The sequence below is a fragment of the Anguilla rostrata genome, chromosome 6 (assembly GCF_018555375.3).
Source record: "Anguilla rostrata isolate EN2019 chromosome 6, ASM1855537v3, whole genome shotgun sequence".
NCBI classification, from domain to species: Eukaryota; Metazoa; Chordata; class Actinopteri; order Anguilliformes; family Anguillidae; genus Anguilla; species Anguilla rostrata.
Genome location: NC_057938.1, coordinates 50,947,469 through 50,973,471, shown reverse-complemented (window position 1 = coordinate 50,973,471; position 26,003 = coordinate 50,947,469). Strand labels below are relative to the sequence as shown.

The 26,003-nt window shown below is 48.6% G+C and overlaps 1 protein-coding gene across 3 annotated transcripts in view; it reads right to left on the bottom strand.

Moving 5' to 3' along the window:
- The window catches only part of LOC135257562 (CYFIP-related Rac1 interactor A), a 39,553-nt gene extending 20,201 nt beyond the window's left edge, over nucleotides 1-19,352 (bottom strand). The window contains exons 1-2 of one of the 3 annotated variants that reach the window (XM_064340406.1): nucleotides 19,178-19,352; nucleotides 1,919-1,976 (exon numbers count right to left, since the gene is read on the bottom strand). The gene's annotated coding sequence lies outside the window, so the exon portion shown is untranslated. The remainder of the gene's footprint in view (nucleotides 1-1,918; nucleotides 1,977-19,177) is intronic. The other 2 variants (XM_064340408.1, XM_064340409.1) reach the window with 2 other exon arrangements.
- Nucleotides 19,353-26,003: the final 6,651 nt, after the last annotated feature.

The window sequence follows — 26,003 nt, the reverse complement described above, 5'->3', positions numbered from 1 at the left end:
GGGTCGATGGTGCATCACACAGGAGCCCGGGGGGGTGGGGGGTAGGGGGGTAGGAGGGCTGCATCACACACGGGCAGCCCGGGGGTGGGGGGGTGGGAGGGGGGTAGGGGAGCATGCACAAGCAGCTGGGGGGGGGGGTGAGGACAGCATCACACACAGGCACCCGGGGGGGGTGGGAGGGGGGGGTAGGAGGGACTGCATCACACACAGGCAGCCCGGGGGGGTGTGGGGGTAGGAGGGACTGCGTCACACACAGGCAGCCCTGCTGTCGCAATCTTCAGCGCGCGTTAGGGACGCCGCGGCTGCTGACAGAGCTGCGGCTCGCAGTCTCGTGCAGAGGAGGAGGAGGAGGAGGAGGAGGATGTGAAGACACCGGCGTTTCTTCCGCGGTTAGAAGGATGACACTCATTCACAATCGCTTCCTGTTTTTTTTTTTTTTGGTGTGAGCCGATTAGATAACTCTGGGCCTACCTCCAGTCCTAAAAAGTACCAGAGCCCAGGGGGGGGCTTTTTATTTGTGTGACCGAAAGTACACCACAGCATGAGACCTTTGTCCCGTCTCAACGGTACGGGACGGCACTCTAGACGTTTGGCTGGGTTGGCAGTGAGAGCAGTACGAAAACTTCAGAAATGAATTGCGATTACACCCCCCTCGCCTGATCGCCTGATGTGCTATCGCGTCAGAAAGCACAGGAAGTGGTCTGAGCGGCCCCCCCACAACAACGCCCCCCCCCCTCCCCCCCGACCCGCGAGAAACAGAAAAGGCCTTGACATTTTATTTGTGGTGGGTAACAACACCTTCACCAGATTACCCTGCGAGGGATAAGAACTTCACAGCGTACCGCTCTCGCCCTCGCTACTGAGAAGCGCGAACGCCGCGTGGAGAATTCGCGCAGGCCGTCTTTCAGAGGTGCTCGTGCGTGCTGTGGTGCGAGACCCAGACAGCTCACCGCCGAACGACCGGCAGGCCTGCGCTCTCGGTTTCTCACCCAGCGCCAGGCTAACGGCAGAGGGGGTGATGTTTAGTTAAGGCCGCCCTGTTCTGCTGCTTTGCGTCAAGTCAATTCTGACGTAGCCGTTAGCTGCCGCAGACGTTTTCTTCGTCAAAGGCCACTTTTAGAGCAAGCCACAAGCAAATTAGGCTACAGAAATCGAGCAGAATATTTCTCGGAGGCATGTGGTACTGTTTCATATTTCTCACTTCATTTCGGAGCATAAACAGAAGCGTTGAGCGCTTGTGTCTACAGTAAAACTGGGCCTAAAGAGAGACAGGCAAAATATTTCCCAGTCACACGTTTACCACTGCTTATGAGCTTAATATTAACAATGTCATTGTTTCAATTTTGTTTTTGTGTTTTTTTTCCCCCAGTAGGCCTAATCTGCAGACTGGCCTCTGTACAGCTGCCCTGATTTCCACAAGCACGACTTCACAGCAGGGACCCGAAGCCACTGCTGGTTTACTCTCTATTTCTGGAGAAAGCCAAGTGAAGTGAACTGGAAAGCGCTTTGCATTCAGACCACGTGCTCTGCGTAAAACAAGCGCGCGTTGCACTGCGACGCGTCGCTCTGGACTGAAACAACCTCTGCTGGGGAGAGACTCAATGTCAAGATAAAAACAAATGTCCCGGTTTGCATTCTGTAAATTTTAACCAAGTCATTTTACTCTCGTTTCACTCTCGCGATTGCTCGCTGCAGCTCGCATTAGCCTACATCGCACGTTAGCGTAGCGGCTCTTATCCAGAGCGGCGCCTTAGTTAATCGCGCTTTTAATTCGTTTTGAATAGCCCCGCCTTTTAAAAATTTCGACATTATCTTCCCACGGGCGGCGGCGGTGCGAAACCAGTAACGCGCACCCCACCCAGCGCCGCGAGCGGAACCGCGGCCCCGCACACGCGCACGTGAAGACGGCTCGCCGTACCTTATCAGGAGAAGAAACTCACTTCCGGTTTAGATCATTCGCTTCTTCTTCTTCCTTTCTGTGAAAAACAAAAAGGAGAACAAAGAGAGAGGTTTCATTCAGAGAGTTCGGAACGAGACGACATCCGCGCGCCAAGCTCGCAATTTTCCGCCGGTAACGTCTTGCGAAAGATTGTGCAAGAATACCAGGCGTGTAGTGTTCATTTTCTAATCGGCTCCTTGCCCCCTACGGATCAAACGTATGGATAAATTATTCAGTGCCGTGTAACCGATAGGGCTCATTGGAAAGACTAACAAAAATGATTCAAATGCATCTTTTAGCCGATTCACGCCAGCTGCGGTATCAAATGTTCAATTAGACTCAAGGTAAATTCATATGATTTATGGTCACAATAAATTGCAGTACAGATCACATACGGTGAACAAAATATTCCCATTCAAAATAAATGTCTCAAGTCCGTTCAATTTTCCATCATATTATGCATAAGGGACATACAGGAATTGAAAATATATATGAGAAATATATTAGCCAAACAAAAACTGTTTCCACGAGCAATTGAACAACTTCATCCCACAGTGAACATAGCAGAACTGCACTACCTCAGCAGAGCCTGGCCCCAAACCCCCCCGACCCCACCCCATCCCACCCCATCCCACCCCACCTGCGGCGAATGCAGGAGGAACGGTCTGGAGACAGGGGTCCCCAGGGACCCCCCCAGCATACACAGCCTCTGCCCTTATACGGGCATGGGCCCTTCGCCTCACACACATCAGAGATCCCGCCACCCCCCTCCCCCCACCGTCTCTACGGATCAAACCCCCCCCCCCCCCCCGACCGTGGCCGTTTGGCCTGCCCGGCGTTCCCGTGGCGTTTCTCAGAAGCCGAGTCACCGTCCCGCCATTACATGCTAGCGGCAGCGCGGGGCAGACTAATGCGGCTAAAGGCCACCGAGTCACTGCTGATGAAAGGGCACAGCTAGCCTTCAGCACGCCTCGCTCGGGACATCGCCGCGGTCTTCCCCCGGCTCTACCGGTCCCGCAGACTCTACCGCCGCACGCTGCCGTGTGACACGCACGCCGTCGCCACGACGACACGGTTTCCCGCCGGACCGCAACAGCGGGGCCAGCCCTACAAACCCGAATGTCTGCGACTGAGTGAGTGAGTGAGTGATCGACATCATTGGTCGGCCGGATCACGTGTTAGGTCCAGCCATATAGTAGGTTTTAACCTGGTCTTGTTCAGAGACCTCCGCACCATCTGTGCAAACGAGCTACACAACTCACAGATAACCTGAGCTTGCACTGCCACGGAGAACTCCCGGAAAACACCTTGCAGAAAGCAAACACCTTTTTCAGGATGCCATATGAAAACTTTCAGGGGGGCCCTGAACAAACTGTGCCTGGCGGTCTAAACGCGGTCACGTTGACCGTGGCATTCAGAAGCACTGCGGTCTGCGGCTGTGTTCATTCTCCAGTTGAAAAGGTGAGCCTGAGAGTCTGCTCTGAGCGTCTGACGGGGCCTTCAAACTGAGGCTGCTCTGTTGCGTTTAAACACAGGACTCCTGGGAGGACAGCGCTCCACAGAACCTGATCCGCCAGGATCTGACATCGCATCAAACCGGCCCTTTACATTACATTTACATTATAGGCATTTAGCTGACGCTCTTATCCAGAGCGACTTACAACAGTGTAACCAAACTCAGGATCAAGTCCAAGACCCGGGAACAGGAGCACGCAACGAGCCGTAAAAATCTGCCAAAAAACCAGTGTTCCCCTGTCCTTATGAGCAGCTGTATTCTGCTCTGCTCAGTGCCGCGAAGCTCCTTCTACTTCACCTGTACTCTCTGCAGAATTCTGCGAGTCCTCTACCTGTACGCTCGTGTCGAGCGCTACGCTAGCAGCACCTGACAGCGCCCACACGGCGTACGCGTGCCCCTGCAGGAGGGCACGCCGCCACGCCCGCAGCCGGCTGCCAAGTAACCAGGTAACCGGAGGGCGCCCGAGGGGAGACACGATCAGCCGGCGCCCTGTCAGGAGGAGCCACAAGAGGGGCGGGGTCCCGAGGGCGCGCGCGGAGACGAGGAGAGGGGAGAGCCGAAAGGACGAGCGCTCCATGTCGCCGTTAGTGACACGCACAAGGGGGCGCTGCCGCGGGGGAGCCACCGAAAGCGCCGCCAGCGGCAGCCGACTCCCGAAAAAAAAACTCTCCCTCCCCACCAACGAACAACAAATCGCCAGCTTCACTTCAGTTCACTACAAAAAAAGACTACTAGCGTTCATTTTAGTCTCTCCTTAAAAACTCCTCTTGGCAGAATTATGGGATGGAAGGGCTGGGAGTCGGCGCAGGTTCCCGGAGCTGTCAGAGAAGCTCACGGAAGACACACAGCGCCACGGCAACCGCATAAAACGAACGCGTCGGTTGGAACCCGAGACAGCGTTTCAGCCCAACACCCATATAACCCGAGTGATTATCATGAATGGAATACCGCGGCACGCTGCCGACTTGGCACAGGGGAAAGCGTTCAGGGTCTGATAACCTGGCAGACGTGACACTGCAGTATGATGTCAAACCCATCAGGGACACTTCCGACAGGTGATGAGAAAACGACGCCAATGTGCTTTCAGATCAGACAAACACACAAGCAAAATGGAAACAAATGAGTAGAACAACAATCACTATCCAAATGAGTAATAAAAACTAATTTGAAAAACTGTCAAAATGTAAAACGTATTTTTAAAAATTCACCTGACATTGTATTACAATTCATTTAGTTTCCAATTTAAATATGTGTATTGTGGTTTGGGGGGAGAAGAAAGAGATGAATCTGCTGTTAACCCTTTGAGGAGTAGGTTTTTTGGAATGTCTTTTCAAAGTTCTATTCGGCATTCTAGAACTTTCAGTTACCAGTCAGTGACTGCCGCACCAGCTTTAGAATGTTCAGTTAAGAACATTCTGATCGCATGTGTGATGTCACACCATAAAGGGTTACATGTGACTGAGACTGAGGCGGAGCCAGCCCGGGTCATGACCCAATGCACCTGGCTGTGGTCTCTCGCTACTCAACAGTGCAGTGGGAACCAAACGAAAAAACACACCAGACCACTTCTGAAAAGGGGAACCTTTTAAAAATCTGTCCAAGCAGAAGTAAGACCGGAGGAACCCACGCACCCCCCCCACAGTAACACGCAGCCACACAGAGGGCATAACAAACCTGTGCTTTCAGCGCTCACAATGGCCCCCATTCAGCCCGTGCGAGCGGCCGCCTCATTAACTTCTCTTTCATAACCTTTAAATACCGCCATTTATCGCGGCGGCCGAATTTACATTCGACCGTGCCGTTATTGTTCAGCTCTGCGCTGGGGTGGGGGGTGGGGGGGGGGGGGGGTGAGGCTCCCGCTGCAAGAGACCGCGGGTTACTCCGGTCACTTAGCGTAGCGAACCAGGACCAGGACCAGGACCAAAAAAGTTAGCGGTAATATCCTTCACGGCCAGAGGGAGCGCGATGGCCGATCGGTTTTGACGAGGCACGGTGGCATGGCTTCATCTTGAAGCTGCTTTTTAAAGCTGGATTTCAGACCGACTTCCAAGTGCCCTTCGCTGATAATTGCAAAAGGCTATAATTTCAGAATCTTGCTGAAACACCATCTTTATTCACAGCTAACGAGCTCCACTCAGCCAGAATAATTCACCCGTTTTTACCTTTGGTAATGACTAGTCGGGGGTTATCATGAGTCAATGTTTATATTGGAATTCTGCCCGACTGGCTGAACACTATTATAAATGTTGATGGAAGATAACCTTCCCTGTGTTGGACAAGGCTAATCTCACCTTCAACAACTTCATGTGTAGTACTCTAAAAATCTGCCTGTGACAATTTAAACAGGGAAAATAACCATTTTGACTCCTTTGCTTAGTTGCCTATTGTACAAAAAAGGGCACATAATACACTGAATATTTCATTGTATGTGTAAAAATGATCCACACACCCATATTTTCATTTTCAAACTGGTGCAGCATAAAATGGTTTCCTTCAAAATGTGTGCATTGACTTTCAGTACAGGCCTGGGGTGCAGTTGCACTGGCTGGCCATCGGTTGGCAGGCTTCCGTCCTTCTGACCGCAATATTCATCAGAACGGCCGGCTGCAGTGACTGGGGCCATTGTGATGTAGTAGGTGGTACCAGACCCAGGGGCGTGGCCCTGACCAGTGTGTGACATCAAAGCCCTCACTCGGGCTGTGGTTTGTCCAAATTCCACTCGCATTTCTTTCATTTCTCGAACACAAACGGCACGTTTCATACCGCCTAAATCCTGGAGATCCGCGAGCGTGTACGCTGCCTTTTTGTCACACACAATATCTTGATCAATGACGGGCCTACATTTGTGCTTTCGCTTACTCCAATAAAATGCAGGTGTGGCTCAACGCCATTGGCTCTGTCACTGAACTCCTCATTTTTCACAATCAGGAGAGTTTCAGTGAACAGATGGCCACACTTTCAGTAATTAGGGCCTAACTGATTTCACCTGTCAGTTGACAATTGAATCAATTCAAAAATGTAAAAAAAGCTTTTTCTTATGGAGTATGCCTATGTATTACACGGCACATAAAAGCATAAGCTGACCTGACTGATTAAAAGTCCTACGGTGTGAGTGCTGAAAACGTGTTCACTCTTTATGGCAGAAACAGTCATGTATGCCACGATGTAAACTTAAAGAGAGTAAATCACCCTTCGGTAAACATTAAGGGTCTAATTGAGAACAATTAAGAGCTTGTTCCTATTCAGAGGTTTCCGTTACGGTAGGAGCAGAGACCAGAATGGGAAAAGTACAGTGAGTCCCCAGGACTGAGTCTGAAACCTCTGATCTAAGTTAAATGCTTATTAGTCACATTTTATTAGATATATAGAATAAACGGATGCTGTGGAAGACCCTAATGCGGTATGTAACCCATATAAAAGCCGCAGGGATCGCTGGGGGGCGGGGCTTCGCGGGAGCACCCTGGCGTTAAACAAAGCCTGCCTGCGCTTCATTTTAAATTCCGGAGCTCTTAAAGCGACGGCGCTCCGCAGGGTTCACCCCGAGGTGAGGCGAGGCGAAACGGGGGGTGCAGTCGACCGGAAAACGCAGATGACCCCCCGAGAATATCAGGCACTGAGGAGCGAGCAGCGAGGGGCAGGGGGGAAGGTATCCTCCATGAAATGGAACACATCCGGAGCTCTGAAACCGTTTAGATGCACCGCAACCGGAGTCCCAAAATCTGCATTCACACAATAACTCACAATTCAAAAGGGTACAGGCTCAAGCACGTGCTAACAAGCTAACAAGCTAAAACCCCCTCATCCGCATTAATACAATAACTCAGCACAGCTTCAACAGGCTAACAGGCTAACAAGCTAAAACCCCCTCATCCGCATTAATACAATAACTCAGCACAGCTTCAACAGGCTAACAGGCTAACAGGCTAATATCCCCTCCATCTCCCCAGCAGCGTTTAGAAACACGGAGATGTAGCCATGCTTAAACCGGGTGCTCTCTCTTATTCCCCCTGGAATGGAACTTTTCCCCCTCGTAACAAAAGATGCTACATTCACATTCAAACCCTGTATGAACCGATACAGCACTGAAATGCTTAGTGGACAAGAAAGCAAACCTGGAGTTTGTGAGTTCTGCCATACGTACACACACACACGTACACAGACGCACACACACACGTACACACACGTACACAGACACACACATAAAACCCTCAATTCACAACAAAGCTCTTGTCAGAACACTTCCTCTTTCAATGCGCCCGCTCCCTCCGTCCCACAGTGTTGAGACACCGCGCAGTTTGAAATGATTCCTGTAAACTGTTGGGCCATCCTAACGGCAAAGTGCTCCAGCACCAAAGGGCCGCGACTGCAGTCAGAAAGAAACCAGCCAGGGAGCTGCCGTGCACTTCATCCCCCCGAGGATGAGGATGATGATGGATGCAGATAAACTACATTTATGCAACACCTTCCAGGCAGTGGTGCAGCCCACAGTGCACACAGAACAGAATAGAATAGAATAGAATACACATACATGGTACAGACAGAAACATGATTACCCATTACTGTGAGTTATGCAAACGCGATCAACATTCAAATAACCTTGTAAAGAGATACAGTGCTAAAAATAAGCAGTGACTCAGCACAGTGAGTCAGAGATCGATACCGCACACATGATGGGCGATGTGTTCCCAGATTTGGGCCGCAGCACGCATGTCACAAGCGGCTCGGATTGCAGAGTCTGGCAGGTGGGATAATTATTACAGGAGGTTCTGAGATTACCGATAAAGATAAAACCCGGTCCGTCGTGACAGAAAGCCTGTCGAGATGCCGTGTGCAGGGCGAACGCTTCTCCCCGCGGCGAATCGAACGCGTTTACGAGAAGAGGAGTCTCTCGCGGCGCTTTATCGCGGTGGAGAGCAGCGGGCGGGCGGGGGGGGCGGGTGGACCGGCTCGGGTTCCGCCTCCCGGTGGATTCCGCGCGCCGGTTTGGTCACGCGAGCCCCGCGGGCCTTTCGCGCGTGTTAGCCTTACCGCCACCGCCGCGGCCGGCCCCGGGGCTGCGCGTGAGCTTTCGGGCGGGGCCACCGGGCAGCGTGACGGTCACCGCTTTCCTTCAGAATGAAGGAGCGTAACCGTGGTGAGGAAACGCGGTCACCGACACCTCGACCAGTACCGTTACGGCGTCTATGGCGGTTCCTTTTTATTTAATTACATTTTTTTTTAAACAAAACCTCTGACTTGGGCTGGCAGTCAGTCCTCTAGTGCTCAGCACGAGGGTCATGAGCTCCTGCTCAGGTTAACACAGGGCTGCCCAACCCTGTTCCTGGAGGTCTACCGTCCTGCAGGCTTTCACTGCAACCCTAACAAAGCCACACCTCAATCAACAGCTAGAGATCTGCATTGAGCTGCTAATCAGTAGAATCAGGTGTGCCAAATTAGGGGTTGAAATGCTGTGACAGAAACGTTCCAGTTAACATTGCGAGAACATTAGCTGGGTGGGGATCTCTGGGCTAATAAACAGCAGAATCAGGTGTGCTTTGTTACGGCTGACCTACAGGAACACGCTTGGGCAGCCCCGGGCTAGTCGGTAACACAATAGAAGGGCAACCAGGTGAGCCAGCTGTGGTTTCAGTCACCATCACCTGCTCTACAGCAGGGGTGGGTGAATCCGGTCCTGGAGGGCCGGTGTGTGTGTCCGGGTTTTTGTTTCCACAAATTACCCTGGCTAAATGAGCTCACTGGCTGTGAACACCAAGACACTGGTTCATTACCTCGTGGTAAAACGTTTCATGTAGGGACACAAGAACAGTCTTCGGCTGCCATTCATGTGTTTGTCAACAAAATACAGCTAAAATGTCAGATGGTGCAAATTTTAGGGCTAATTAAGTACTCAGTATTAAGGCCAGAAGTTGCATGAAAACCAGAAACACATTTGGCCCACCTCTGCTCTAGACTGTGTCAAACCCAACAAATCTTAAGGGTTTTTTTTTCCATTTATTTTTTATATCCTGCCACACAAATACCCCTGCTCGAGATAATACAGCCATCTACTCTCTGTATGCATCCATCCCTTATTGCATAGACACTTAAAGCTACCCAGGGGTGTTAATAACTCACTAATGTATGATGTTCACATGTAGGACCTCAGCATTTTGCACTTAATTGATTTTTATGCACAAATGAGCACAGCGCTTGTGTTGGTTATGCTGGTTATGGTATTCAGGGCAACTGTATAATTAACTGCCATAAGACAGCAAGGTCAAAGGCACGTATGTCACAGTAGCCATGTACAGACACATGCAGTCAGCCATACTAGGCCTACACGATGCATTGAATCGAGGTTTTTTAAAAAGCGTAATAAGAATAGCCACAGCCACGGGTCATAGAGGCGATCTTTCGTCCTTTTTTTCTGTAATTATACCTGATGCGTTAGCAAACAATCAAGCGTCAGAGGCCAAGTGAAAAGTTTCCAGGAAAAAACATAATCGCTGATATCTACTGGGAGCTGAGAAGACAGCCAATCAGCAACAAGACCTCGCACCTTCGATGTGACTCAAAAAACGAATCACGTGATCGCACAGAAGAGGTATGATTTTTTTTTTTTAAAGATGAAAGATAGTTTATATTTGATACATCGCGTTGCGCTAACCCACACCTGATACAGTGACTGAACACAGGAACTCAGGGCGCGAGCGTAAAGCAGCGGTCAGGGAACTGGGTCTGACCGCAGGCCGACACGCTGGGGGGGCCAGAGGACTCAAAACCACGCGCTTCTCCTTTAACGGGGGACTCTCTCAGGTGTGTGCGTTATCTCCACGTCGAGTCAAACTGCCCTCCTTTCGCCGGTCCGCAGCATCCAATCACAGAAGGCCACCGCGCCGGACCCGCCAATCAGGCCGCTAATTAAGACTTCTGCGCGGCCTCCGCTCGACCGCGAGGAGAACCGCTCCCCGTGAATGACCGCGTTTCCGGAGGATTCCGAGAGGCGGCTCTTTCGATCCAACGGCTTCTTTTTTTTTTTTTTTTTTCGGTCCGAGAAAAATCCGGGGCCGCTCCGACGCGGCGATTACCGCAAAGACGAAAAACACGTCCTACCGTGGGGGAAGTGTTCCGACTGTACCGCAAACCGGCAGGCGAACGAAAGGAGCTGGGGACGCCTGCGGAGGAGTGGAGCGACGGACCGCTCGGACGGACGTCCCGGGTCAAGCGGTCGCCTGCAGCGAAGCCGCTGAGTCATCGCAGCTGAAGGAAAGCGTCTCACGCGGCAGAGCCGAGCCGGGCTGGATAATCACCAGTGACTGAGCTAAACACTTCCCACGTATTCCCCTGAGTGCCATCGACGGCATCGTTACAACAGATCACCGCGACTGCACGTTGCCCTCCTGAATAAAACGGGCAAGGAACGGGCCAGACTACGTTTTAAAGGCAACTTCAGCCAGGAGCAGAACAGCTGTGGCATCGGCCTGCGTTTGGGTTCAAACGCAGGCGGGAACCCAAACCGTGTCCGACGTGAAGGGAATGAACAGTGTGTTTACGGCCCTTCAGGCCAAACTGACAGGTTGCCAACAATGGAATAAAGCTAACACCGAAAACAAACAAAACAAATTTCACTTCATATTGAAAGGCTGCATCAATGATGCAAAAATAAACAATTATTTTGTCTGCGGCGCACCGAACCAGTTATTCACGCAGTTCTGGCGTGATAGCCTCTGGGGCAGATAAACTTCCAACACGCGCACACACACACACACACACACACACACACACACACACACACACACCTCAACGCACACACACCCGCATAACTACAGGTGACGGAAGGTCAGGTGGGCTACCACACACAGCTGGGAGAGACAAGCCGTCGCCCGTCGCAGGTTAGAATCACAAAAAGCCCAAAACGCTGCAGACCTCACTGCCTCCAGGAGCTGTTATTACAGGCGGTGGGGGGGGGGGCTAAAATTGGGTTAGGAGAGCGCCGGCTCTCCCAGAGGCGACTCGGGAGAGGATCTCCGCCGGGAGGGGAGGCTGGACGAGTTTTGCCCTTATATGGGCGGCGGTGGGGGGTGGAGGGGGTTCTCCGCACCACGACAACGGTTGCCTGGCTGCCTCTGTCTTATCGCACACTTCAGTGGGCATTCGCCAGCTCGGCGCATTAGCGGCTGCCCCCACCCCCCACCCCCCACCCCCCTTACTCGACCCCCCCAGCACGTCTGAGTGCCTAAGACATCCTGACACGTGCCGCAGGATGCCCTCCGTCTGACCCAAAAATGCAGAGGTGCCACCCAGACCGACTCAGGGCAGGGCGGGGCTGGGTGGCACGGGGTGGGGCAGCCTCATTGTTTCCAGAGCCCAGCTCTCTGCAGGGCTTGTGTTTATCCCCATGGCCAAGCAGACCCAGTAATACGCTCTGGGGAACACAGCAATTACACACACACACATGCGGATATACACACACACACACACACACACACACACACACGCACACGCACACATGCATACACACACGGACACACACACACACAAATACACACAAAGACACACACAGACACAAACACACACACGGATACACACACACATACACACACGCACACGACACCACACACAGACCATGCATAGGATACACCACAAGACACACACAGAACCCAACACACAGATACACACACACATACACACACGCACACGTGCACATACACGGATACACACAAACATGCACACAGACACACACACACACACACACAGAGCTGGCATGCAGTAGGGTTACACTCTACGCTTAATGCCCAATGTGGGGCAGAGAATTCCTCCCACATACCAGGGCGGTGTGAATGGCACTTCTGTTCTATAACCCCTCGCCCCTGGAGCTTCTGCGTTTCGCAAAGAACCCCTTCTCCCTCTCAAACGGGGGGGGATGGGCAGGGCTGCTTGCTTACTCACTCCTCCCCCCCCCACACCCCCCACCCCACCCAGCCTCCCCTTCACAGAAATCCCGTCTCATAAACCACACGTTCCAACTCCAGTTTATTTTTCCTCCCCGCTCGCGTCCGATAAAATCCCCACGGTGCCTTAGGTCCGGCGGGCCGGGGGCCCGTGCGGAGGGCAGCGGGAAGCAGGAATCTCCTGCGGGTTTTCCCCCTGCGCGTGTGCATTCCCTGCGTGTGCGCGTCCGCACGCGCTCGCACAACCGATGGGGAAGTGAGGGGTGCGCGTCAAATAAACGGCCCCTTTGAAAGGAAAGAGGAAGTCCGGGGCTTTCTACGGGAGACACCGGTTTCAGAACCGCCCCGTCCGGTCCCTCAGCCCGACCGTGTCTGAGCTCGCGGTCTTTGGTTGCGGTGATTATCAGCCTTCAGAGCCTGTAACGTGCCGTTACTGCAGATTTTTTTAAAAAGCCTGCTTTTCTGCGGCCGCAGCAGCAGCAGCAACAACCGCATGCTCGAGAGCAGCCGTGCAGATTGGGGCCCAGAGAAATCGCATTAGACGCTGCGTCTCCGTTCTCCAACATCTACGCAGGAGGCGCAACACTGACCCATCTACACATACTAAGCATTAAATTTCTACAATGAAAAGCCCTCTGGCTAAAGCGTCAATGACACAAACAGGCCCTTCAGATGTGTTTTGGCTGCAGGCCAATAAGCTTAAAACATCTGCTCGTGTCTTTGAACTTGTGGCCCCATCTGCTTGCGCCTTTGAACCTTGTGGCCCCGGCAGGCAAAGGGACCCTCAAAATGTCAGATTATATGATGAAACATGAACAACAGCGTTAATCATAAATCAGCTTCTTCCATCTCTTTATGTCGGCGGTTTCATCTTGTTCAATTTTAGACGACCGCAGTTTGAAAGTGTGTGTGCTTTTGTGTGCATGTGCGTGTGTGTGAGAGAGAGTAAGTCGGCTCATCACGTTCACATACAAACCTTCCAAAACAATGAGTTACAAACACTACTGCTGCTGGTGATCCCATCCAACAATGGATTTTAAAATCACTGCATTCACGCATTCACACACAAACACACACACACACAAAATCACCAGTTAAGTGAGGCCCGGTAAGACTTGACCCACACATTTCAGGTAAACTAGTTCCCTCTCCAAACCCCTGAACGATTTTCAGCATGATAAGCCTTCAGATTGACAGGATGTGAATCAGAAAAGTGAAACACTAACAGGAAACCAGTTGAAACAATTGCAGAAAAATAACTTGCACTTGAGAAACCGTTTCTGCAGACAGGTGAAATCTGCTGAGTACGGCTGGTAATGTGCAGACTCTAGCCAGGCAGTTTCTCAATATTGTGGCCCAACGCTTGAGAAAAATAAACATTTAAAAACTCTGCTTTTCGTAACTAGGCAACAGCCAGAAAAAAAACACAGAAATGGGCACGCCGTGTTCACATGAAACACAAATTGCACTCTGCATGCTGCTGCAAAGTCATCGGCCAATCACGTGAACCGTCCATATCATACCATATCATTCAGCCCAACAATGCCCACCATTATCCTACCACTAAAGGGTACCTAGCGTATATCGTTTACCTATAAACTAGATTATATCAAGCACCGTATCAAGCCTGGTCTTGAAAACCCTCCAGAGTTTCTGCTCCTACTACATGACATGGCTAGCTACTCCACACAGCGACCGCTCTCTGTGTGGAAAGAATACTTCCTAATGTCAGCGCGGAATTTGCATCCGCAGTCCGAGCGACACACATTTTGATGGCGGGACTGCCTACGCAGGAGCAACAGCCAATAATCACAGACTCTGATGATAAGCGGGGACGCGTGATTTGTGTGTGTGTGTGTGTGATTAAGCAGGGTCAGCTGGTTACTTCTTCAAAGACATTTTTTAAAAAATAACAACAGGTTCAGTGACGAACAAAGGGTTGGAGGTCCCACACTCCTGTCCTGAGAGCTGAGGGGGCAGACTGAGTTACCGGAGGGGTCCCTCATCTTATCCGAAAAAGGGTCGGTGCGGGTGCGTGTTTTTGTTTTCGCCCAACACCAAGACACCTGATTCAGCGAATTAACTAATCGTGGTCATCCATCAGGACCTTTAAGTAGAGTCAGGTGTCTCAGTGCTGGGCTAAAACCAACACCTGCACCCACACCGGCCCTTTTTCGGACATGACTGGACCCCCCTCAGCTAACGGCCCCGCGCCGGAGTGTTGCGCGGTCCAGATGGCCAGCTCTGGCCGCTCCCGCGGGCACCATGGAAACCGGCAAACACTGACCATCTGAGCTGTGAATGTGTCAATCTAACACCGCGAGCGTGCGACTTCATATTAACCCCCCCCGACACCCCACCCCCTCCACAAAAACACTCACCAGCCTTAAGTGGCCACTTTACACCCTATAGGACGTAGGAGCTACAACAGAGCCAGCCAGCCAGCGATAACCAGATTAGATACAGGCCGTTTACAGCAGGGCTGCCCAACCCTGTTCCTGCAGATCTACTGTCCTGTAGGTTTTCACTCAAACCCTGGTTAGGCACACCTGACCCTACCGATTAGCAGCTCAATGAGATCTTCAGCCATTAAATGAGATGTGCTTTGTTTTGGGCGAGAGTGAAAACCAACAAGGAGCCTGGATCTCCAGGAACAGGGTTGGGCAGCCTTGGTTGACAGACGTCAGCTGGTAGTCTGCTGGAGCCCGTCGTGTGGTCAGGATGAACTAATGCAGTGGTAACCATAGGAACCCTAGCCGACTTAAACCCAGGCTACGCCTGGCAGGACAAAGCAAACTCCCACAGCTCCCATCACACAGCCAGGGCTTGAACCTGCAACCTCGGGGTCCCGCCTGCACTTTGAGGTAAGCTCTTTTACAGACAGAGTCACTGTAAACTCCTCACTATTTCTTTATCAATCTTTGCACTTCCAGGACTTGCTCTGCTGTATAACAGCACAGGTACAATGTCACCGATAGCAGGGAGGACTATGCTAACAGACCTACACTTACTGCCAGAGGAAAATTTACACCACACAGAAAAGGGGTCGTATTGGTTTCCAGATCCTGAAGAACATGTTTCAAATGCAGAAAAACCTGAAAGCTTTCATTTGCAGGGAACGACAGGAGCAAGCACAAAGCATGTCTCGCTGTTCCCCTGCAGGAACACCTGCTTTCAGGAGTACTGTTAATGCACCAGCGTTCGTTGTCTCTTCTTTAATGCACACTGATCCACCCTCTGTGTTCAACCTTTTCTGTGCAGAAAGGGTTAAAGTCTCAGAGATAAGTGCCAACGCAAAGTGTTAGGCCTATTTTAAAAAGCGTCGGGCCTGCAGCACAAGTTGTCGTTCGACAGCTACTTTACGGATTCGTTTTTCATGAAGATGAAGCCGTTAAAAGAGATTCTGAGGCGAGACGTGAGATGCAGGTCACAGGGCAGCAAATCGTGAGCCATATGCAAAACTCCCCCCCCACCCACACACACACACACGTGGGGGTTCCATACCCACTCTGGCACCCTCTGAGCTACCACCCCTTCTCTGTCTAGTACCCTCTCTCCCCCTATCTGAATAAAGCAAAAAAACAAAAGGAGGACAGACCTGCCCACTCTCTTAAAACAAAACAGTAATAAAAAAATGAAATAAATTAAAAGGAAATCTGACAAACTCAAGGAAAGACAACAAACGAAGAATTTTCTTGGACGCGCGAGCCGGCGCGTAAAAAAACGGAACAAACGTCTTGAATCAGGCTTCCATTTTCGGTTCCTGACCGCACATCACTCAATCACAGCTCCATCAGTGCGCGGGCAGCCTACTTCCTGTTTTCTCTACGAAACGCGTACGCGAGTCAACCACGCACCTCGGAGGATTAACAAAAAGGACCTCGGACCCCTTTCCCCCCCACGCCAGCCAGACGTCCGAGCTCCGGCCTCTTGGACCAAACACGATGCATTTACCGCCTGCCAACGGCCACACGCTCAATACCGCTCGTTTTGTGCACTTTGTCTCCCATCACGCGGCATCGCCATGACGCTCAGCATGATATCCAATGGGGGGAAAATGCCTGACAAAAGCAGCAAATTGCTAACATAACAGATTAGCGGCGGCTTGGCGTTTCTGACCTGGTGGAATAAGCGGGAGTGGGACGAGCGTCTCGTCAAAGTCACGAATCTCAGCCCCCTTATCTCTGCCCCCCCCCCATCCTTTGCTGTGCAAACAACAAGTCAACAAGTCTCAGTATTTTAGGTGGGAGCTTCCTTACTCCTTAAATGCATCTGATGTTACTCCTTAAATCAATGGCATTACATGGGCTATGCAGCACAAGATGTAATCAATCGTGTTCCACGGACCACATTATTTGCAAAAAATAGTAACGTCTCTGGGATATTCTTTTTGCCTGATGACAAAAGCAAGAGGTGAAATCACAGAGGAGAGGGGGGGCAAAAAAGATTAGGGGATTATTGTTTGTGAAATCAGATACAGCCCACAGGCTAACCCATAGCTAAAGGAGAGCATATCTAACAGGCTCTCCCGCACTCCACAGCAAAGCACCTAAATCTCACTTATCTCTGCCCCAAATCTGGACATGACCGAGTTTGATTTGATCAGCTTAACACTCATAACGGGGCCTTACCAGTGCGATATGCAGGTATCTCATTTAATCCGTTTACACAAACAACGAGGATTTATGTAGGTAAGGTCTAACTGCATTCAGGTTACACACCCATAGAGTGTCATTCAGGCGGCTTAGCGGCCTTGTTTCTCTCTTTTGTGATGACAGGAGATCCCCGCTGCCCAGTATTTCCCTGTTAATCTACAACAGAAATTAACCAAAGGAAACATCAAAGGGACCATGCTGTACTTAAGTCAAACAAACTTGTAATTTTAAATAAAATAATTTTTTGCCTGCAAAAAATGCCACACACTGCTGCTTAATTGGATGGGAAACGCGCTGGGATCACTTCGTTTTCTAAGAAGATAAAAAAAAAGGCACAAGCTTAACAACGCTGAGCCTAGCCGCGCAGCTGTTGCCGCATATCTGGCGAAAGAAGGTATTTCAGAACGGATGAAGAATAACAATAATAAATCGGGCCCCTGGGGAGACGGGGAGCATGCGTGACCTGCCAGTGAGCGCTGAAAGCTCAAGACAGACACCATTCCCTGGCGGAAAACGTCGCTTTCTCGCCCAGAGGTGACGGCTCGCGCCTTCGGCGGTCTCCGCATGCGATCAGAGTAAAGAAAATAAAATCAGCCCCCCACGGGAAACGTTCCCGTCAACTTCCCAGCAGCAGCGCGAGCCTTTGCCTGCCAGCAAGTTTCAACAGCTGCTCCGGTCTACTCCTGGCAACGCGGGCCCCCACAGAACACTGAAAAGATCTCCTCACTGGACTGGCTGGAGGAAACCAAAACCGTGAGCAAAATAAAAATGAAGACATTTTTACATTCTCCACCTGCTGACTGCGCAGGTGCAAGCCCAGTTTACGGACTGCCCAAGGGAATGTGATCAATACACTGACCCCCACACGATAAAAACGCATGTAGACAGCAAACAGAAGAAATGTGAATGGAAATACAGTTCAGAGAAGCATAATGTTATTGGTTGAAAAAACTGGCATTGTAACCAGAAGGTTGGAAAATCTGAATCCCAAGTGGACAGCTCCTGTTGAACTCTTGAACGTGTCATTAATTTTCAGCTATTTAAACATATACCATATGTATACACTGCACGGTTTGTAGCCAAGACCCTCAGGCAATGCAGTAAGATAACACTAATAACAACCTTATGAATAATAAATAGTGATTAATTCCCCAACAACCTAACGCTTGCTAACTTGATTGGCATACATTAGAGAAATCCTTGTTTTATTATAGGTAGTTAGTTGTGCGTCTTGCTAGGACTATGTAATGGGACTAGTTACAAATAACGATAGCGACCTACAGTAGCTGCTTGTTGCAACTAACGATGTAAACTAGCTTTATTAAAGCTAGCTGAAATGCTGAAGCAACTTTTTTTTAGTGAGGCAGTTGGTTAGAAATGTCGTCACGAATACCAACAATGGTTACTGTATATTGTGACAGTTCGCAGGACAGATTGCTAGCTACGCATTCCCTGTGTTATCTCTAAATATTGGCAAGCTAATAGACGAGTTATGAAAATTCAAAATAGCTATCGTTAGCTAGCTCGAACAATCTAATAAAGAAATATACAATATTAGCAAGCCAGCTATCTAGCGGTCTAATTATGTAGCTTGCAAAGTTGTCTCGTGTGCTACCGTTATCTTGATGTTTAGGAAGTGAGCTAACAAACCAACAGAATCTTCTTTCCTTCTGTATCAACAAGCTTGAACTCAGTATTGGGTATAGACAAACACAATTTGGATGCACTGCTTGAGGCAAGCAAAGGTTTGCTCAGCTAACGTTGGTTAGCACTGTCAATCCGTGGCAAGCAAACCGCCAGTTTTCAAGAAATCTCTAACCATCTTCTTTAGTTTAGTTAGCTAGCTAGCAGAGTTTAGATAGTGAAAAACACTTTTATTCGACATTTTAAGACCAGGAAACAAATTCGAGACAGTCAAAGAAAGGTGATTATTTCACTATTATTTTGACTTATGAGAGTGGCTAGCCAGATAGCAGTCTCATTTCCTGCAGGTTCTATGTGAACTCGCTTGACACTGTAGCTACCGCCACCACACACGAATTTACACGCACTGTTGTTTATGTGAGGTAGCAAACTTATCAATATACCATTACCTAACCAATCATGGCAACCAATCAACCTCTGAACATAAACTTACCAATATATCTTCGATGGTTCAAGCTACAGCAAATGTTTTGGAAGCAACTCCCCAAAGTAGTCGAAAAGATCTCACGGGTAGCTAGCAAGCTAGCTACACACTTTCTCCAGTTTAACGGTACGACCACAAGATCCTTTCACCGCACCCCTCCCTTTCACACGCTACAGAAAGTCTAAAATCTGATTCTGGACCCCGCCTAAAAGCCCAGATCATTGGTTTACACGGGCAGCAATCACTCCGTTTGAACCAATCATACTGGGAAACAAATGTCTCTTCTGGCCAATAGTAAATGTGTGCGTAGTTATTGGGTGTGCGCACAAGGTTTTTCCTACCGTTGTAAATTATGTCGTTGTCAAGACTAACAATTTCTTTAAAGAGGGCTTTGCAAAGAGCTGTTTAAGAACTGGGGATTGGTATGGTTGCCATCGAAACTAGAGTATACAGCAGCCAGCCATTATCCCTCTTTAGATTTTATTGTCAGAAAGCGCTAAATATTAATTTTCACAAAACATGGTGAGAGCATCTTTTTTATTAAACTTAAAAAAATGTTTTGGAACAACCACGTTTGAATCGGTGCTGTCGGTAAACATAACTTAAAGTATATGAAACAAACAACACAATCACCGGTATGTTTGCATACAGACCCTGGTGGAAAGTCCAGTCAGCTTGGTTCCAGCCTGGTTTTAAGCTGGTCCAGCAGGTTTGGAGGTGGTCGAGCTGGCAGCAAGACGGTTGAGATAGCAACCATGCCTGCAAGACCCGGGCCAGGTAGTGGGTCATACAGCCAACAGACCATCACCAAATTCCAGATGGTACCCAGCTGGAGCAGAAGCTGACTCCAGCTAGATTCTCTCTTAAGCTGGTAGTTAGAATTTCCACCAGGGGACACATTCTCACAGCTGGATGGAAGGAGCAGAGGAAATTGCTCCAGTTTTTTGATATTATTTCAGTTTTAAAGTTTGTTTTTCAAGGACAGTTTATTATGACACTACGAACCTAAGTCTCTGATGGCCAACTACTGCACACTGTTTTGGAATTACTTGAAGTACATTTTTTCCTCTTCTTGAAGAACCCCTGAATGTGCTGACCAGTTGAAGGAAAGTATATCCTGATGAAGGAAAGTCTCCTCCATCACACACAAAAAAAAATATTTTAATAACTCCAGAAATTCAACTATCCTTTTAAATTCCGACATTTTATTATGAACACATGAAACCGTGACAGCAGGGCGATGGCTCGCGTCTGATGAGTTCCCATTAGTCACATGATCTGGTTCCAAAATTCAAACTTCCAGCCACATTTTGTCATTGCAAAAAAAAGTAACTAAATAAATATAAATAAATAAATAATTGTACAAAATGTCAGTCCTTAAGTTTTAAAGCCCTGGAGCATGATTGTATTTGAAAAAGACCAACTCAAACCGCAGTGCAAAAACACCAGCGCAGACAGCTGAGCCAATCACAGCAAGCACTGATGTAGTGTGGACCGACCGAAGGCGGTCAGCATACTGTCCTGTCCAATCAGGTGCAAGAAAGAGAGAGAGAGAGAGAGAGAGAGAGAGAGAGAGAGAATGAGAGAGAGACAGAAAAAAACTGTAATAGTTTTTCTTTTCCAAAGACAAAAGCATTTGAAATGTGAACACTTATAATTATAACTAAATGGGACTATATACAGAACCATAAATAGTATCCTGTTTTTTTTTTTTAAATCAGGAAACCTATGCTATGCCAGTTTGATATGACATTGTAATTGTAAGTTTATACAGTATAGCATAGTATCCAGCCGTGAGCATCTTTAGGCTGTCTCTGAAGCCAGGCCACATGAAAGGCATGTATCTCACAACCCCATGGTTGGCAAGTAGCAAGACTCTAAACTAGGGTTGCCAGATTTAGAATTCGTCAAAACCGGACAACATGCCCAGCTGGAAGCATAGTGGGCAGCTGTCGGGCCCAGGAGGGTGGGGGGGGGGGGGGTTACATTGTCCGGTCAGGACCACAAAACTAAACCTGTACAAATTCAAAACCAGATATTCCAGTCGAAAGCTGGACATCTGGCAACCCCACTCTGAATGAAACAACCAGAGAATGCCTGACTAATGAAGAGGGATGGAGTGGCATCACTGCTCACTATTCCTAGTGCCCTACATGGATTTCGAGCTCGCTTAATGGTTATCAACCACACTCTCAATAAAGCAGCACAGCCTTGAGAATGTTCCTGGTAACTCCGATAAGTTATCCTTGGTCATAAATGAAGCCTGTGCCACAAGGAATGCAGAGTAACATAAAACATACAACAGCAAGAGTTACAGAGTCACATTTTTATAGAGCAAATATTGCTGGTACTGTACAACACTATGAGAAATGTTCAGATGCTCAGGGTATGCTGTGGAATGCCTTGAGTAGAACCATTGCCCTTGAGAATGATCGTTGCAGGACTACAGGAGGAACGTCAGCCATACAGCAAGAGTCGGCCATTTTACGAAGCGCTGGAGACCCAGAGGCTGAACATGTGAAAAATACAGTATGTGAGAAGTACACCACAAGGAGCTGTACTGCTGCATGAAAATAAACCACAACAGGATGGCGTGATGCGATTAGTCAGCCTTAAGTGATTCATTTTCATACGAATGCATAGCCAAGAGCAGTAGCCATGCTACTTGCAACTGATATACTTCAACAGTTGTTCGTTTTTTTTTCTTTTTCTGGTTATTTCCAGTTCTAAACGGAAAAGTCAAGTGAAACTGAAAGCCGAACAGGCATGTGTATTGATTCGTAATTGTGATAAGGCACCCTTTGTTGGAATTACTTAACTTCTGAGTAATACCCACTTTCTACATTCAGGTTGTCAGAACATTATCGACATCCTTTTGACCAATCGGTATCTAGCATTTAACCGGGGAGCAGATAAAAAACTTCGGGAAAACTTGTCCAGATGATATGAATGAACATCAGAGAATGAATACAATGTGCTCTGTCAGGAGTTGAATTAACACTGGATATTTCACTGTGAGTACTGTGTAACATTGCAGAGGGCTGCCTTGCTCGGGCAGGGAAAGGCGGCCATGTTGAGCTGTCATCTCGGGGGTGGGGGGGGGGGGAGCCGGCTGTACGGTGTAAGGAACAAGCGCTTGAGGGGCACGCTCTGCAGGACTGCAAATCGCAAATCCAGAAGCGCTGCCGCCACGCCGGAGGAGCGGACATCTCCCAGCAGCGAGGGAGGAAACTCCTCCGGACCCCAGAGCGGGGGCAGTGTGGCGTGACTCCGCCCCCACCGGCTGCTGACTGGCAGGTGTCACCAGACCAGAACCTTTCCCCGCTCCGCTTCACTGACTGCCTGCCTCTGATATAATGTGTAGTGTATTCAGGGCAGGTGTGACTCCTCTGTTAAGGTAAATTTGTACTTTGCCTATTTGCAAACCAATTTTGCAAAGACACGCTGGTTCATGTGTGCTTGAGCATAGCAACACAAGCACTGAATGGAGTCAAAGCTACACTGATATCCACAATTAAATAAAAATATATACAATGTCAACAACAAGCGAACTCATAAAGATACAAAAATATGAATCGTAGTTACAAATTCCATTACATATAGCCCTTGAACACTCCGCCCTAACACATTAGCACACACACACACATAGTGGTGCAGGACAGAAGAAACTTCAGTTCCCTGAATAACCTTCAGGTACAAGTATTACATTTTCTTTGAATTATCCAGGTAAACAATTTAATTAATACAGAACAATAGCAAAACAGATTCCACACAGAAATGCACATGCAAAAGCCCCCCCCCAACACTTATCTGCTTAACCTCTGAATTAAGTGCAGCTATAAATCCCAATGAAGAAAGTCTCATAGCGTGAAGCATATGAGGAGACAAGTGAAAAATATACTGCAGTCATTTACACATAAATACCGAGTGCACATCCACAATTATCGACTCGCAACAGTACCACCTTGTGGTAGATTAAGGTAATGAAGGTTTTATTCTAAAAACTACTTAAATCTATTTTATTGGGCAATAACAGTATAGCGCTGTTCACTTAAAGAAATTAAGATACACAATTAAGACTTTTTCCTCACGGAAACCCTGCTAGTACAAGGCCAGTGATAGGCAAGCAGCCAGCGACATTCTGCAATCTCGAATAGGACCACAGGTTCCAGCCTGAAATCATGTCTACCACGACTAGTCTGAGCCGCACGGGAGGGCCACATCTTTCTAGACACAGCTGTGATGGAGGGCGATATTAATCCAGAGAGACCCCTGCCTACTGCAGCAGCAGCTGACCACCACAGGACGAAGTGGTCCTTGCTTCAGATGTCATTAGCTTCAGGCTAAAGTCTCGGTCCACTGCCGTCTGTTACACAAATCGCTGTAACTGCTACATCCCGTGGCGTTCCGTGCTCAGAACACGCCACAGTTACGGGAAAGGGCCACGCGGCCCGCTCTATAGGCGCAGCCAAGATGCGTTCGCTTTGCGTGAGGCTGGCGCGGGACTGCATTCCGGAGCAGTCGCTGGGTAACGACCTTCCGTCTTTTGACAATCTACCGATCCTGCAGGAAGAGCCCCGTGGGCGACGCAGATGTCCCTGCCGTGTGTTTAGCTCAGCTCTGGTTACACGTTTTAAGCCTCGTGGCAAGGCAATGCGCTGTACAGAAGGTGGGTGTATAAGACCTCACAGGAAGGACAGCACGACGGAAGGTTAAAGGAGTCGGCCTAATGCGCACGCACAGCCAGCCCCACACAGAAGCTCTCTCAGTGTTGATTCAACAACAACAGTTTACAGGAGTCCCGAAGGAAAACGCAGAAAAGCAAATTAGGACAAGGAAATATAAAATCAAAGAATGTGACTAAAATGATTGCATCTAAGAGCTAATTTCCCCAAGAGGAGGTAGTGCATTCGCTGAAAAAAAACTCATACTGTGTTTATCAACCACATCGATGCAATTTTAAAATACCAGAACTAGACCGCGTTCGTCATTTTCACTTGAACAAATTAAACACTCGTGACTGCTTTTTTCACGATGTCCAGCAGAGGGCAGCCACACTTCAAAATGTTAGAGGGGTCTTGCAATTACAGTACACACAAAGTGAGTTCCATCCTTACCGCGGGATTTAAACGGTTAATGTTTAAAAACATGTCCCGAGGTAATGCAAGAACCGAGAAAGCTCACGTGCTTGAGCCGAGAGGAGTGTGTTATCTGGTGTTTACTATCTAAACAGAGACCTTGGGGGATTCCAGTCAATATTCAGGGTGGACTTTGGATAAAACCACTACATAGATCATCATAGACAACAATTTATTCACAATAAAGACAAATGACCAAAGAGAGAATTGGGTCTTGATTTTAGCCTACTGTAAAATGCTCCAGGCAGGGTATTTTATTTAATTTATTTCGCTTTGAACAGTAAGCACTCAAAGGTAATGAAATGAACAGTGTGCACTGTGATGTACTCATTGGGTAAATATAGGCCTGTATTATTAAAGATGCTCGTTTGCAGAATGAAAACTAGATTCCGGTGGGCTTCAGGTCTTTGCCCGGATAAGCATTTTCTTAAATCTGTAATTTGGGACCGGCAAACTGCAAGAGTAGCCTATTTTGTGCATCTAGTAAATAAACTCTTGCAGTTTGGTACAGCAGCATGCGGCTATGTTTCTGCCCGTGAAGGGCTACAGGCCAGTCATTCTGGTGAGTTCCTGGACTTCCAGCCAAAACAAAACGATTGACCAATAGACTACCACGTCTCCGATTCGGGGAAAAAGAAAGTAACCAGGTAATCTGAACAGACAGACGAAGCGCGTTTTTTAAAAAAAATCCGAAACGCCGCTGTTGTATCTCTTTGCTGCCTCGTCTGCCTTCCCAGCCGAATAAGAACGCTGTATCTTATTAGTTTCCATGGCAACCATTACAGTACAGTAGTTCAAGGTAACCAAGATGGATGGTGTCATGTTATGAATGAGCGCAGAACAAATGAGAGAGAGAGAGAAAGAGAGAGAGAGAGAGAGAGAGAGAGAGAGAGAGATGTGCAAAAGCTAACAATTACTAGTAAATGTAAATTTTCTGCTTGAAAGAAAAAAATGGAAAAATGACGTTTTTGTGTGTTAATCTATTTTGAAGTGTAGCCTAGGGTACATATAGGCTAGGCCTATATTTCCCAGTTTGCATCATAGTTAGCTATGATTCATATTTTCATATGCAGTCCCCTTAATCTTTCCCCTGTGATTGCAGGAAATGTACTATGACTATCATCAACAAAGTAAAACATAAGCATTTATCCCTAATGACGAAGATTACACATCCCATACTCAATTTTAGTACTTTAATAGAGGTGAATTAGTGGTCAAAAGCACCCCCACCCCCCATCAGGCACCAATTCCCTGACATTTCGAAACCCCCATCGGATTTTCTCCCGTTGTTGATATTGAGGTGTACCATAATTAATGGCTGAGGGTGGCCATGTGGAAATGCAGATTTACACTTAATCGACAGATAGGAAATCAGTAATCGGTGATTGATAGGGAATGCTGTGCGCACAGTCGGAGGACCAGACCCCTGCTCCATTCAGAGGACAGGCGGACACAGCTCACAAAACAATTCTCACCAAACAGCCTTGATCTCAGGGCACCTTGAGAAATGACCGAAAAATGGAACAGGCTAACCGAAAGTATCCCCATTGGACCTCAAACGTCTCAGAGGCGAATGTGCAGAGCGTAGGTCGTGGCGGAAATTCACCTGACCGGATCCGTAAAAACAAAAAAATGGATAAGCAAGCCCAGCAAACCCGGATATAAACTGGATTTACAATTTCCGCCATATCATAGCT